The sequence below is a fragment of the Choloepus didactylus genome, chromosome 15, assembly GCF_015220235.1.
Source record: "Choloepus didactylus isolate mChoDid1 chromosome 15, mChoDid1.pri, whole genome shotgun sequence".
Classification (NCBI taxonomy): Eukaryota; Metazoa; Chordata; class Mammalia; order Pilosa; family Megalonychidae; genus Choloepus; species Choloepus didactylus.
The window spans coordinates 47,011,862-47,024,759 of NC_051321.1; the positions used below are offsets into that span (position 1 = coordinate 47,011,862).

General features: G+C 36.4%; 1 protein-coding gene across 10 annotated transcripts in view; it reads left to right on the forward strand.

Moving 5' to 3' along the window:
• Positions 1-12,898, forward strand: part of SGMS1 (sphingomyelin synthase 1) — a 361,911-nt gene that overhangs the window by 181,914 nt on the left and 167,099 nt on the right. For 9 of the 10 annotated variants that reach the window (XM_037804108.1, XM_037804106.1, XM_037804103.1 and 6 more), the window contains one exon: positions 918-961. The exons of the other annotated variant lie outside the window; for it this stretch is intronic. The gene's annotated coding sequence lies outside the window, so the exon portion shown is untranslated. The remainder of the gene's footprint in view (positions 1-917; positions 962-12,898) is intronic. 10 annotated transcript variants of the gene reach the window in all.

The following is a 12,898-nucleotide window of genomic DNA, read 5'->3' on the forward strand; positions in this document are numbered from 1 at the left end:
TGCAGACAAACCCCTGTATAATAATACCTTCCCCAACAGGCAAAACTAATATGTGATGTTAGAAGTAAGAGCATGACTTTTGGGAATTAGAAGTCATGTGATGACCTTTGGGGAGAGTGGTTACACATGTATGTTCACTTTATGAAATTTATCAAGCCACTCAAGGATTTTGTACTTTTCTGTATGTATGTAGTACCTTAAGTAAAAAGCTTATTAATTTTTAAAAAGGTACTTTTTTCCCCTTTCTACAGGTATCCTGATTCACGTATCTATTTTACATATATTCACAGATGAATTTTCAAGGGCCAAAGTTCATTTTTAGCTGTATAAGTCTTTGATAGGGTTAAATGAGGAAGCATTTCTAAGTCTTCAGTGTGTTGTGGGTTTAAGATCTATTTATAGGCTCTTTGAGCATACACTTATGATATGGTCTGTAGATGTGTCTACTTAACTTGCTATTGTTTTCCTTTTGGTAAAAATGAAAACGTAGACCAAAATTTTGAATTTGTTGAGTTTCAGATTGTTGAAAGGGCACTTTTGCCCCAGAGTTGTAATTCTTAAGGTTTGAAAACTGTACTTTCTTGTTTCTTTATCTTCCTGAATATGGTCATCTGAATAGAGAGGAGACAATTCTTAAACATACAGGATTTTAAAACTAATGTTATACCATTAGATACACGATAGTATTGATTTTTTTATTGGCATTGGATTTACATGTGTGCTTGTGCTTGGCTTTGAGAAGCTTATTCTGAATACCATGATAGCCAGAAAATGTATTGGGAAGTGGGAAAGAACATTTTTTTCTATGAATAGACAACAAGAAGTGAATAATAGTTATCTTGGATTTTAGGTTTTTTTTTTCTTAAAAACAGTTGAGTACATGAAGAATGCACTTTAATTAATTTTTTTTCTCCTAGATTGGAAAGAAGACTGCTATAAGAAACATAACAACATGATTTAGGTAAATGGATTTTAATTTCCTTATGTATTGTTTATGCTTGGTTTATAATTCCTTTGTTTTCCCAATGAGATGATGTGTAAACAAACAATTTTACTGGCTAACTTGAATATATAAAGAATACTTTAGGGATATAGATGTAATAGTCAAACACATCTATATGCCATTTAATTAAAGTAGTTATATGTATATTTTAAAGTCATAGATTAATATAGAACAGAATATTATAATTAACACTTTTTTTCTATCCTTAGAACAGTTTTCTTCCTACTTTTTGCATACGTATTTGATGTCAGTGGCTTCATTATTAGGATCACATTTTGAAGCACCCAATACTATTTTCCACATCATGTTTTCATTTTAGTTGTTGTGATACAGCACTGTTGGAATTCATGTATAGTGCTATAAATGGATATTTTATTCCAAGTCACAAGTAACCATTGGCATAATGTTAGGACAATTGCTATTTTCATTCTTTCTGCAAATGAACATTGGCAAACTTCACTGTGCAACAGTTTGTAGAATTGCCTTTTCAAATATGCTTTTTTCTGTCTATCTGTCTATATCTGTCCATCCATCCATCATCTATGTCTATATCAAGGCAATTGTATGTACATTGTTTAATAATTCAAATAGTACTGTAACAGCCATTCCTAATATTCCTTTGCCCAAAGATAGCCCTTCTCAGCTCTTTTGGTTGTATTTTCTGGTATTCCTATTTCTACATATTTCTAAACAATACACAATTTTCTTTAAGTGCTGTTTACTGATTTCTTTTAAAACTGTAGATTTATGTATTGATTTCCTGCTGTGGAAGGTGTGGATTTAGCACTCACATACAATCTTTTAACATCAGTACACACCTTGTCTTCCTGTTTCTCCATTTTCTCAATGCAGCCTTGGTAAACAATGCAGCATTCTGTAGTTAAACAAATATTTAATGTTTACTTTATATGACTGTTTTGTTGGTGACTGAGCTTTCTCTCTGATACTTCTGTTGAGATGACTTCTCGGTTGTAGGTGAACTGTTTTATCTCTGGAAACTGTATCTTTTCCTCATCCCTAGGATTCTGAATTTTCCTATTGGGACATTTTTCTTATGGCTTTATGGTGTTTATGGTCCTTTCAGTTTGGAAACGCTTGTGTTTGTTGTGCTGTTTGTTTGTTTGCTTTGGTCCCTGATCTTAATGTTAGAGTCTTTTCTTAAATGAATAGTGAGGATTTAGTTATCTGTTCATATTCAGGAGTAAGGCAATAAAAAGTGGAACTGGAAATGTGTTACCTGGTACGCTTCATTGTAGGGTCTTAGGGTAGACCTGGCTGTTTCAGTGGCCAGAGGTCAGAATCTTTTTTATGAGGCCCTTCACTTTCTCCTAAAAGGAATTTTCAGTTTACCATTCTGTGGGGCTTAAGCCTTTGAGGATTTGGGGGAGCCAAGTGAAGGAAGGGAGCCAGAGGCCTTACCATCCAAGCCTGTAAAATCATAGAAGTCAATGCCTCTGTTTCAGCCTTACCCGGCTGTCTCTTTGTCTGAAATCTTGCTGTATCATTTGCTCCGGAGAGTAAACTGCCTCCTGATATTGGTGAAGATATGGTTTGGATGTAAATGTTGGAGAAGGGATCTGGGGTTCTATCTGTTTTTCACACAGATTTTCATGCAGTCCTCCTCTTTGCAGCCATACCACTAAACTCCCCCTTTGGAGGAATCAGACACTTCAGTTCCTGAGCCTTTCTGGATTAGTCACCTGGGTTCTTTTTTGTTTCTTCATCTGTGAGGCTCCAGACTCCTCTGCTTAGCAGCCATCTCTGTTTCAGCTTCTAAAATGCCACTGATATCTCCTGTCTGCCCTGATCTTCTTTTTTTCTTTTTATCCTTCCGGATTTATAAACAACCCTCCCCCCACTCCCCCACCCCCGCCCCTTTATTATCATTTTAGTGGAGATCTGAAGGGAAGCAGAACAAACAGGCCTATATCTCATATTTGCTATGTTAGGTCCTATCTGCAAACATATTTATTTAATCTGTTTCTTTGCCTTGTTTTTGTTAACCAGTTTCTGTCACATCCAAAGCTAGCTGTGGTACTTTCTCAAACATTACTTCATTATTCAAAGTCAACTGAGCATGTATCTCTAATATGAGAAGTGGTGAGATCTTGGATATAAGATGACACCTTATTTCCTGAGGTATAAATTTGGGGCATGAGGGAGAGGGTGGAAAATTCTTGGCTTCATATTTGGGTATATACACTGTTTCTTGGTATTATTAGGAGACAATATTCTTTTATATAAATATCTTTTACTTTGGAAGATTTAATTGAACACTTTTAAGCTAATGTAATGGCAATAGAGTCCTAGGTCTTTTCTTAGTTTGTGACAACTGCTTTCTTTGTGACTAATTTGATTATTTACAGGTGTAGTGCTATTTCTTATAGATAGGATAGATATGATAAAGAATGATTAAATGGGAAATTGACTAAGTCTTTAGAAACTTTCAGAGTGTTGGTTTCTTTTGTTCCAAGAATTGTTTCTTCATAGGGTTAAGCCTGTTAATTGACATAAGATATCAGCTACCCAGATTGAGACATGGAAACCTCTAGGGTTTTTATGCTGGGTCCCAGGTATGGGCTTCAAGGAGGTCATGATCCTCTTAAAATGTAAGGGGTGGGCCTTAGTTTTCATCAGATATTCAATGAGGTAGGGCTATATAATTCTAAAAAGGGTTGAGAATGTACTTCTTACAGAGCATTATATAGAAAAAAAAGGGGATGTTGATTAACTTAAACACAATCAAAATAAAAATGCTACATTTCTAGCTTCCATTACATTCCACTTTCTTTCACATGTAATACTAATTACTAGGAATGAGGGGCTCAATACTCCTTCTTTGTCAGATGCAAAACATTATCTCTAGTTTCTTGGTTATTCACACATGCAACTGTAAGACTATCATTTATGAAGGCAGTGTTTTGGCCTCAGAGAGAGTACCACTTTTTTAATAAGGCTAACTTGCAAAGAGGGTAACTTAGTAGATAACCCTTGTTTTCTTTTTGAAATTGCTGTACTTAATTTGTGAGAATCTGCTATTTATTGATAATTAAGTTAGCAGATAACTATCTATAAGGAGCAATACTTCTATGTCACAAAGTGTTACAGACTTTTAGTTTTCAATTAAGAAAATATAAGAGTGAGAGGTGGGGAAGAGCCTTTGTGAATTTTTTGTTTCCACACTAAGTCTTTCATAAATGCTTTTCTTTAGCGTGAACTGAACTAGATCTATAAGGTCTCTTTTAGCTCTAGAATTTTTTTTATTCCATTTCAAAGTGGTTAAGCTTAAATTGCTCCTTTATTCTAGGCACACGATTGAGTTCTTTGGGATGCACAAAAGTGTGTGGTTGGGAAACTTATGAAATAGAAGGCAAGACCCTGCCTCAGGAAGCATACATGAGAATAATTTTAAAGGAACCTATTAATAAATGCAAAACCTTAGCTGTTGGTGGTATGTAGTAACTAGAGCTTAGATTGAAGCTGGTGTGGGAATGGAGTCCCCTTGTTAGGGCTATTGGTCTCTAGACTTGACTATTTGATAAACTGTCATTCTTCATCCTGAGCAACTCTGACTCAGCCTCTTGAAAGTCCTTCCTATTACCTGAAAGACTGTGAAGATGGTAAGGCAACATGAGACTCTGGTCAGATGAAAGCAATAAAAGATGACTAGCCAGAGACCTCATTGCCTTCTTTCCTGGGAGTGCGGCAGTCAGTGTTAAAGCTCAGCAAATATGCCCCTCAGAACCAGCTTCTTTATTGGCTTTACTCTTTCCCCGAAAGTCATCAAGGCCTGTCTGATCAGGTGGTGGCTGCATGAGATTGCCCACTTCCCTGTTAGGCTATATCTTGATGACTAATGCCCCATGTTACAGTGTTAAGTGGTTACTTCATTTCTTGTTCATGGTCTTTAATTTTTATCTCCTTAACAACATCATCATCATTATCAAGGTTAGAGTCACCCATTATTTCTTATCTTCTGACCTTCACCAGATGTCTAACTTTTGATGAAAGAAAATCATCCTTTATATTTTTTTATGGCATTGACCATGTCATATTATATATCTCCTTGCTCCTTTAGGGTTTTTTCCCCCTTCTATCAACATAGAACATCTACAAATGTACCATGCCAAGTATTATATATGTTTCTCATCTTTGCACAGTTACTAAAACATTAAATAAGTTCCGTTTTCTAGATGAAGAAACTCAGGTTCCAAGGGGCACCTCTTTTCACAGAGAGTAAGTGGCAGAAGTGGGATTGAGCACCAGGTCTGTTTGCCTCAAACCATTTGCCCCTCCACGTATAGGATGCTGCCTCCACTACTTGAAGCCGGGTTTGAAAAATACCCCATTTCTTATGGCATTTTAGCCTCCTTTTCCAGTTTTAGTTCTTTACTTGCTACTTTCCCCCATTTTGTGGCAGCCTGTTTTATAATTATACTTACAAACATTTCATCATTTAATTAGCATATTGAAATTATTTTCAACATTTTATTATTTTCGTAGTTTCATTGAGAGTGTATTAGTGGTATGAGACATTGTTAAAACCACTTTCTAAGATAGGTTATGATATTTTTATTGATACATCCTTTTTTTTTTTTCATTGATGATGAGGCCATTATGGGAGTTAGGAGTAAACATTTATATTTCTAATACAGTCCTATTGTGTCTGTGACATCATTTGTACCATTACTCAGTTCCCTTCAACTTGGAGTCACAGAAAAGGATATAGGAGAGGAATGATACGATTTTCGCCAGAAATCTTCTCACGTATTTCACAAAGACTGAGAAACTGACTAAAGATTTGTGATGGCTGATTTGCAGTAGGAGCTCAAAATTCTTAATCAACCGTTAAAAATATTAACTTTATTTAAAGAGCTGTTAATGCAGGAGCATCAATATATGTGAATTGATGTGACTATATTTTAAATTATTCAAAAGATGAATTAGTCTTGAGGTGAAAATTGGAGAGAACATTCTTGCCTTCCGCAGGGTGAGAGGAGAAATTATGCCCAACTCACAAATGTAACAGGACACATTGAAATCCAATAGGGCCTGAGCTGTTTGGATGCTGCAGTCACAGCTCCTGGCCTACTTCCTACCAGAGGCTAAAGCTTCATTTCCAGTGCTACCTGACTCGTGGGTGCCATACATAGTCAGCCCAGCATGGATGAATGATGCTCCTGGAATTGTGCAGGGAGGGAGCAAACAAGTTGCCTTCTCTCACAGAATTATAGTTCAATGAGAATAGGGCAGGATGGTTCAGGAAGACAAGTGTTGAAGAGGTAGATAAACAAAAACATTTCAGACATGGGTAAGGGCTATAAAAAAAATAAAATATGGTGACAGGGTGTCTTGGGTATGAAAGAGTCTATTTTAGATTGGGTCTAAAATATATGACCTATATCTTGTTGGCTATTTACTTCTTGCACAACATATATTTTTATATTCACCAACTCTCTCATTAAATAATTCTGGGTGAAGGTGAGACTTCCTCCTGCCAAATTCCTGTCAAAACTGTCTTAGTTTTTGTTGTTGTTGTTGTTGTTTTTGGTAGGAACTAAGGAATTAAAAATTAAGATGTTTCTCAAGCAGCCAGCTTTCAGTGGTAGAAAGTGAGATAATGTGGTTTCTTAAGTAATGTGTCAAATGGAATTAAAAAGATAATTAATTGCTGGCCTTAGCATATAAAAAGAAATTTCAAAATCCATTCAGGAGAAAAAATGTAATATGGTGCACATAGAGATTGAAGATGGAGAAATTGGACTGATTCTCTCCTTAATTATCTTTGGCTCATTGTTGCCCACACTAAAAAAAGGATCACTAAATATCACTGAAATTTGCCTTTATAATGTCCTTCTTTTTTCCTGTCTCTTTTTGTCTTTTTCCATTCCTCTATTAACACTCCAGTTGAGTTCTGGTCTATTTTAATACTAAGCTTTCCCCTTGGTATCTCTGCCTCTAGTCTACCTGGTAGTTTTTCTGATACTACATTCATAATTCTCTTCCCTGCTTTAAAGCCTTTTAAGGATGACTGTCCACTTACTTCAGGATAACGGCCAGATTCTTTGCCTTGGCCTTTGAGGACTTCTGTGATATGGCCCCAACCTACCTTTTCAAATTTATTCCTGCTTTTAACCAGCACAGACCTTTGACTCCCTCTATCCTTTGTATTCCTCTTCCTTTTGTGCTATTGTTCAGGCCACTTTCTGGAAAACATGCTTTTCCTTGTTTAAATCCTGTTTGATATTCAAAGCCCCATTTAAGAAGGTTAACTCGTTTCTTTCTGGCTGCTTTAAAGATTTTGCTTTGTCTTTGTAGTCTGGTTTGCTTCTTTCTAAGCAGGGAATTTTTTTCCCTCCTTCCCTCCCTCTGGTTTTCCCTCCTTCCTTCCTTTGGATTCTCTGGGTTTCCTGGTTCTGAAGATTGATATTAGGAAAATTCTGTCGTTAATTTTTTAGAAATTTTTTCTCAAGCTTCAACAAAGACATAGTTTAGACTTTTCACTTCCTGTTCCGTGCCTCTCCATGTTCCATAACTTTATCTTTCTGTTTTGCATTCTTGAAAGTTTCTTTGGATTTGTCTCATGTTCTTTGGAACATTTATCTGTGCTAGTTTCTTGAGACTTAGATTGATGGTAGATTCCCTCCAGAAGGTGTTTATATTTGCTTCTGTCAGTTGCCAATTTGTGCAAACTTTAAATTCTCTGCTTTTTTTTTTAATCACATATCATGAATTTTACTACAAAACCACATGGTAGGAACTAAGGAATTAAAAATTAATTAGGTATGAATTCTCAAGGGAGATTTTCTGTCCTCTAAAGGGTTCTAGGAATGTCTCTTTTGGTGCAGCAGGCTTATTTCTAAATCACCCTTGAGGGTACAGCTCTGTGAGGTTTCAGTTTTATTCAGGAATCTGTTAAACTCACCATCTTGAATGGTTCTTCTCTCTTTCCTTCCATATAATTATTATAATGGATCACAAAGCAACCAGGGTACTGGTTTCCATGCTTTCCTGTCTCCCCAGATTCCCACTTTTACTTTGTTTTGGTCTTTATGAATTTCTAACTTTATTGTCACCTCACTGGTGTGTTTTTAAAAGGATGTTATATTTTATTCCTCTTCCTTAGTTATTTTCATTGCAAGAGTAATTTACGGTATCTAGTGTGTCAACTGTAGAAATGAAAGACCTATAATTATTTTGTTTTTAGTAGTTGCTTCTAATAGATGAGGTGGAAAGACATTGAGGACAGAGCAGGAAAAATTAATAAAAACTTGGGTACAACCCAGTCTCCCTTTTTATCTGAAGGTCTGCTATACACAGATTAGGTAGTGAATGAGGTGGAAAATAATTTCTCGTAAAATGCTTTCTTATTTGGCTAAGACTTTGATGTTTTTGAATATAGACCTCCTTGAGACATTATTTATTGAAATGAGATTAATATTTGTTCATTGATTTGCTGATTGATTAATTCAGTCTATTGTTTCACTGTATCCTATAATCATATAATTTTAATTAATTCAGTCTAATGTTTCACTATGTCATATCATCATATAATTTAACCTTTCTAAGTAGGATTTGATTCTTAAGTAACTCCCATTCTAAAAGGATATTATAATTATGTAACCTAATGTCTGCCATGCACCCATCTGATGGTCCTGAGATAGGCTCTGATATTCCTTGGTCCTTTTACCCAGTGTTGTTATTTCATTTGATTCTGAATTAGGAAAATATTATTTGTAAGTGAAAATAGTTGGGTTTGATAGAATATGCCAGTGATACAAAAATGAAGCCGGTCTCTTCAAGGTATTCTTATTGTTACAGTTTAAATGTACAGTGTGCCAATCTGCAAAATCAGTTTAACAGTTTGAAGTTTCAGCTGGCTCTGTGCTCTTTGAGCACTCAATAGTAGGCTGTATACTGAGAAGCATTGCTATGCGATAGACACAAGTACCTGGATGTAATGTGCACATGTGCCACTCACTAAACAAATCACTCACTCTCTTATAAACTTTAATTTTCTTTTTCTAAGATCCCATTTTATAAACTTTACAGAGGAGACCCACTATCCATGTTGTTGATCTAATGCAAATAGCCCTTCCTGCCTCATACCAGTTTGCTTGGCTAATTAGAGCACAATTTCCTGAGAACAGCAATATATTTAGTGTGATTTAAACTAATGAGTATTTTTTCTTAATTGCATTATGGTGCTAAGCAAATATTAAATGGAATTGATGCTGATTTAAATTGGCAGAGTCAAGTCTTCAAATTACGATGATCAGAGTAGGTATAATAGTTGCCTGATACAGATATGTATTTTGAGATCTGAAATTTACCATGTTTTAAATATTTGCCATGAAAGGAACCAGAAACATGGTAAGCATGCCTACTGGATTAACAGCATTATTTGTCAGTTGCATGCTTACATAAGACTGTATTATCATTGAAACTTAAAAATGAGTATTTGTAGGATTTAGGGTTGTTTATTATTACTTTGAGTAGCTGTGTTTAGAGGTTTTAATATTATAAAATGCTTAGCGTATCCTTCACATTTAGTTATGAAAAAAATACTGCCTTTTTTTTTTTTGGCTTAAGCAGTGGGAATTTATTGGCTCAAGGTTTTGAGGCCAGGGGAGGTCCAAAATCAAGGTGTCAGCAAGGTGATACTTTCTCCCTGAAAATTGGCATTCTAGAGCTTGCTGCTGGAGATCCTTGAGTCCTTGACTTTTCTCTCTCATGGCAAGGAATATGGCAATATCATATCCTTTCTACTCTGAGTTCCATTGATCTAGCTTCTTCTCATAGCTTTCTCTTTCTATGTCTAAATTTCATTCTGCTTTTCATCCAGGACGAGATTCTAGGAATCTTTACCACAGTTCTTTATTTTTTTAATGATGCTTTGGACTGCTGTCTAGTGTCCTTTCCTTTCAGTCTGCAGAACTCCCTTTAGCATTGCTTGCAGGGCAGGTCTACTAGTGATGAACTCCCTCAGCTTTTGTTTATCTAGGAATGCCTTAATCTCTCTCTCGTTTTTGAAAGAGAGTCTTGCTGGATATAAAATTCTTGGATTGCAGTTATTTACCCTCAGCCCTTTTAGTGTTTCAACCCACTGCCTTCTTACCTCCATGTTTTTTGATGAGAAATCATTACTCAATCTAATTGAGACTCCATTGTATGTAACATGTTGCTTTTATCTTGCAGCTTTCAGAACTCTCTCCTCATCCTTTGCACTTGGTAATGTGATCAGTAAATGATTGGTATATTTTTCTTCATCTTTATCCTGTTTGGTATTCTCTGAGCTTCTTGGATATGCATATTCCTATCTTTTGCTAAGTTTAGGAAGTTCTCTGTCATTATTTCTTCGACTATTCTTTGTCCCTTTCTTTTTTCTCCTTCTGGGACTCCCATAATGCAAATGTTGGTGCTTGATGGTATCCCAAAGCTGTCTTAGGCTATTTTCTCACTTAATATTCTTTTTTTCCTTTCTGCTCCTCAGCCTGACTCCTTTTGAGTGTCTTGTCTTCAAGTTCACTGATTCTTTCTTCTACCAGCTCTTGAAATCCTCCTGGTATTTTTCATTGTAGTTATTGTGGTCTTCAACTTCAGTAGTTCTGTTTGGTTCCTTTTTAAAATGTCTGTCTTTTTACTTAGACTCTCATATTGCTCATTCATTGTTTTCCTGATATCCTTTAGTGCTTTCTCTGTACTTCCTTTCATCTCCTGAGTATTTTTAAGTTCATTTTTTAAAGGCTTTGTTCTATTTGTCCACATCCTCATCTTCTTTGTTGGTGTTTTCTGTAGTTTTATCCTCTACCTTGTATGGGCCATCATTTCCTGTTTCTTTGTTTGTCTTGTACTCTTTTGTTGCACACTGTATATTTTAATATTTTAAAATGTTAACTTTGGTATTTACTCCCTGGGATGTCTATTTCTTGGTTTTATAACAGCTGAAACCGGTTTTTTGAGCTTCAGCCCTCCTATCAAGAAGGTCTGCCCAAGGCAAATGCAGTGCGCAGGGTTTCCCATCTTTTAGGGCCTGTGTTTTGTCCTGGGCTTTTACTTGTTAGTTGTTTTGAAGTTCCCCTTTTAACCAGAGTTTGGTTGTCTCCTTTGTTTCCCAGGGGACAGACCTCCCTCTCCTGGGTATCTGAAGTTGGCAGGCCTTTGTCCCAGACTGTCCGCCTCTATAGGTTTTTGAGCTCCTTTCATTGTCTCATGCTGCTTTTGCCTGGAGGACAAATTCTGGGAGGGGTGTGGTTACCCTGGAGAGGACTTTTACAAATTAATCTTTTGTAGCCAAAAAAGGGCCATGGACCCATGAAGGGGGCACAGACTGGGTCCAAAGGCCCTGAAGTGGAGAATCAGGAGGGATGCCAATGGCTCCCCAAAATTGAGCTTTGCTGACCTGCCCAGGAAATGCAGCCCATCAACTAGCTGTCTCCTGCAGCCCTGAGGAAGTATTGCATCTTTAAATCTCCCCTGCCTCCATCCCAGTCCTGGCAGAGTTGAAAAAATGGCTTCCGTAGCCTTTGGGGCAGGTTGAAACAATAGCTGGCCTCAGAGCCAGGACCCAGTGATCTGAATTTGCTAATCAAAAACTATGACCATTCAGACTTCAGTTAGAGATATGAACAAAATGGACTTGATTAGAACTAAGGTAAACCAGACTAAAGGGAAAAAAGATGATATTGACTATGTTTTAAAACCTCAACTTCTGTGTGAGATCAAATGAAGAGATGTTTATTTGGTGCAAAATCTATACTTTCTGTAGCATGCTATATAATTTGACTTGTATGGTCAGTTTATTCAAACACCATAATTACATGGAACCTTGAATAGAAAGTGAGATCTGATTGCTTTATACAGGTTAGCATGAAGCCCCGATACATTCCAGAGTAATTTGGGCAGAGAATAAAGTTTTTGCAAAGCCCCCTTGAGGGCCTGGGGAAATATGTGGAAACATTAAAGTTCCCCACCTGGGGAATTCCTGATACTCTTGTGAGCATTGGGGACTACCATTATAGTAGTCTAAGTCCTCGATCTTGGGGCTTGCCCTTATGAAGCTTGCAAAGGAGAGGCTAAACCTACTTATAATGGTGCGTAACAGTCACCCCCAGAAAACCCCTTTTGTTGCTCAGATGTGGCCTGTCTCTCTCTTATGCCTATTTGGCTGGTAAACTTACTGCTCTCCGCATTACATGAGACATAACTCCCAGGGATGAGCCTGGACCTGGCATCGTGGGATTGAGAAAAACTTCCTGACCAAAAGTGGAAGATAAATGAAACAAAATAAAGTTCCAGTGGCTGAGAGATTGCAAATGGAGTTGAGAGATCATTCTGGAGGGTATTCTTATACATTATATAGATATCCCTCTTTAGTTTTTAGTGTATTGGAATAGCTAGAAGGAAACAACTGAAACTTGAATTGCAATCCAATATCATTGATTGATGAAGATGATCATATACCTATATAGCTTTATATGATGTGACTGTGTGATTTTGAAAATTTTGTGGCTCATGCACCTTTATCCAGTGTATGGACAAATGAGTGGAAAAAAGGGGTACAAAAAGTAAATGAATAATAATGGGGGAAAAAGGAGTATGAGAGGTTTTGGGTATTCTTTTTTACTTTCATTTTAATTTTTATTCTTATTCCTATTCTTATTTTTTGGAGTAATGAAAATGTTCAAAAATTGATTGTGGTGATGAATGCACAACTATGTGATAATACTGTTGAACAATTGATTGTACACTTTTCATGATTGTATGGTATGTGAATATATCTCAATAAAATTGCAATTAAAAAAAAAAAGCTATGATCAGTGTCTGGGTCCACCCCTGCTTTTAGGAAAGAGAATTTTTATATCCCCTTCTGTCACCAGTGATCTAGCCCCAGGG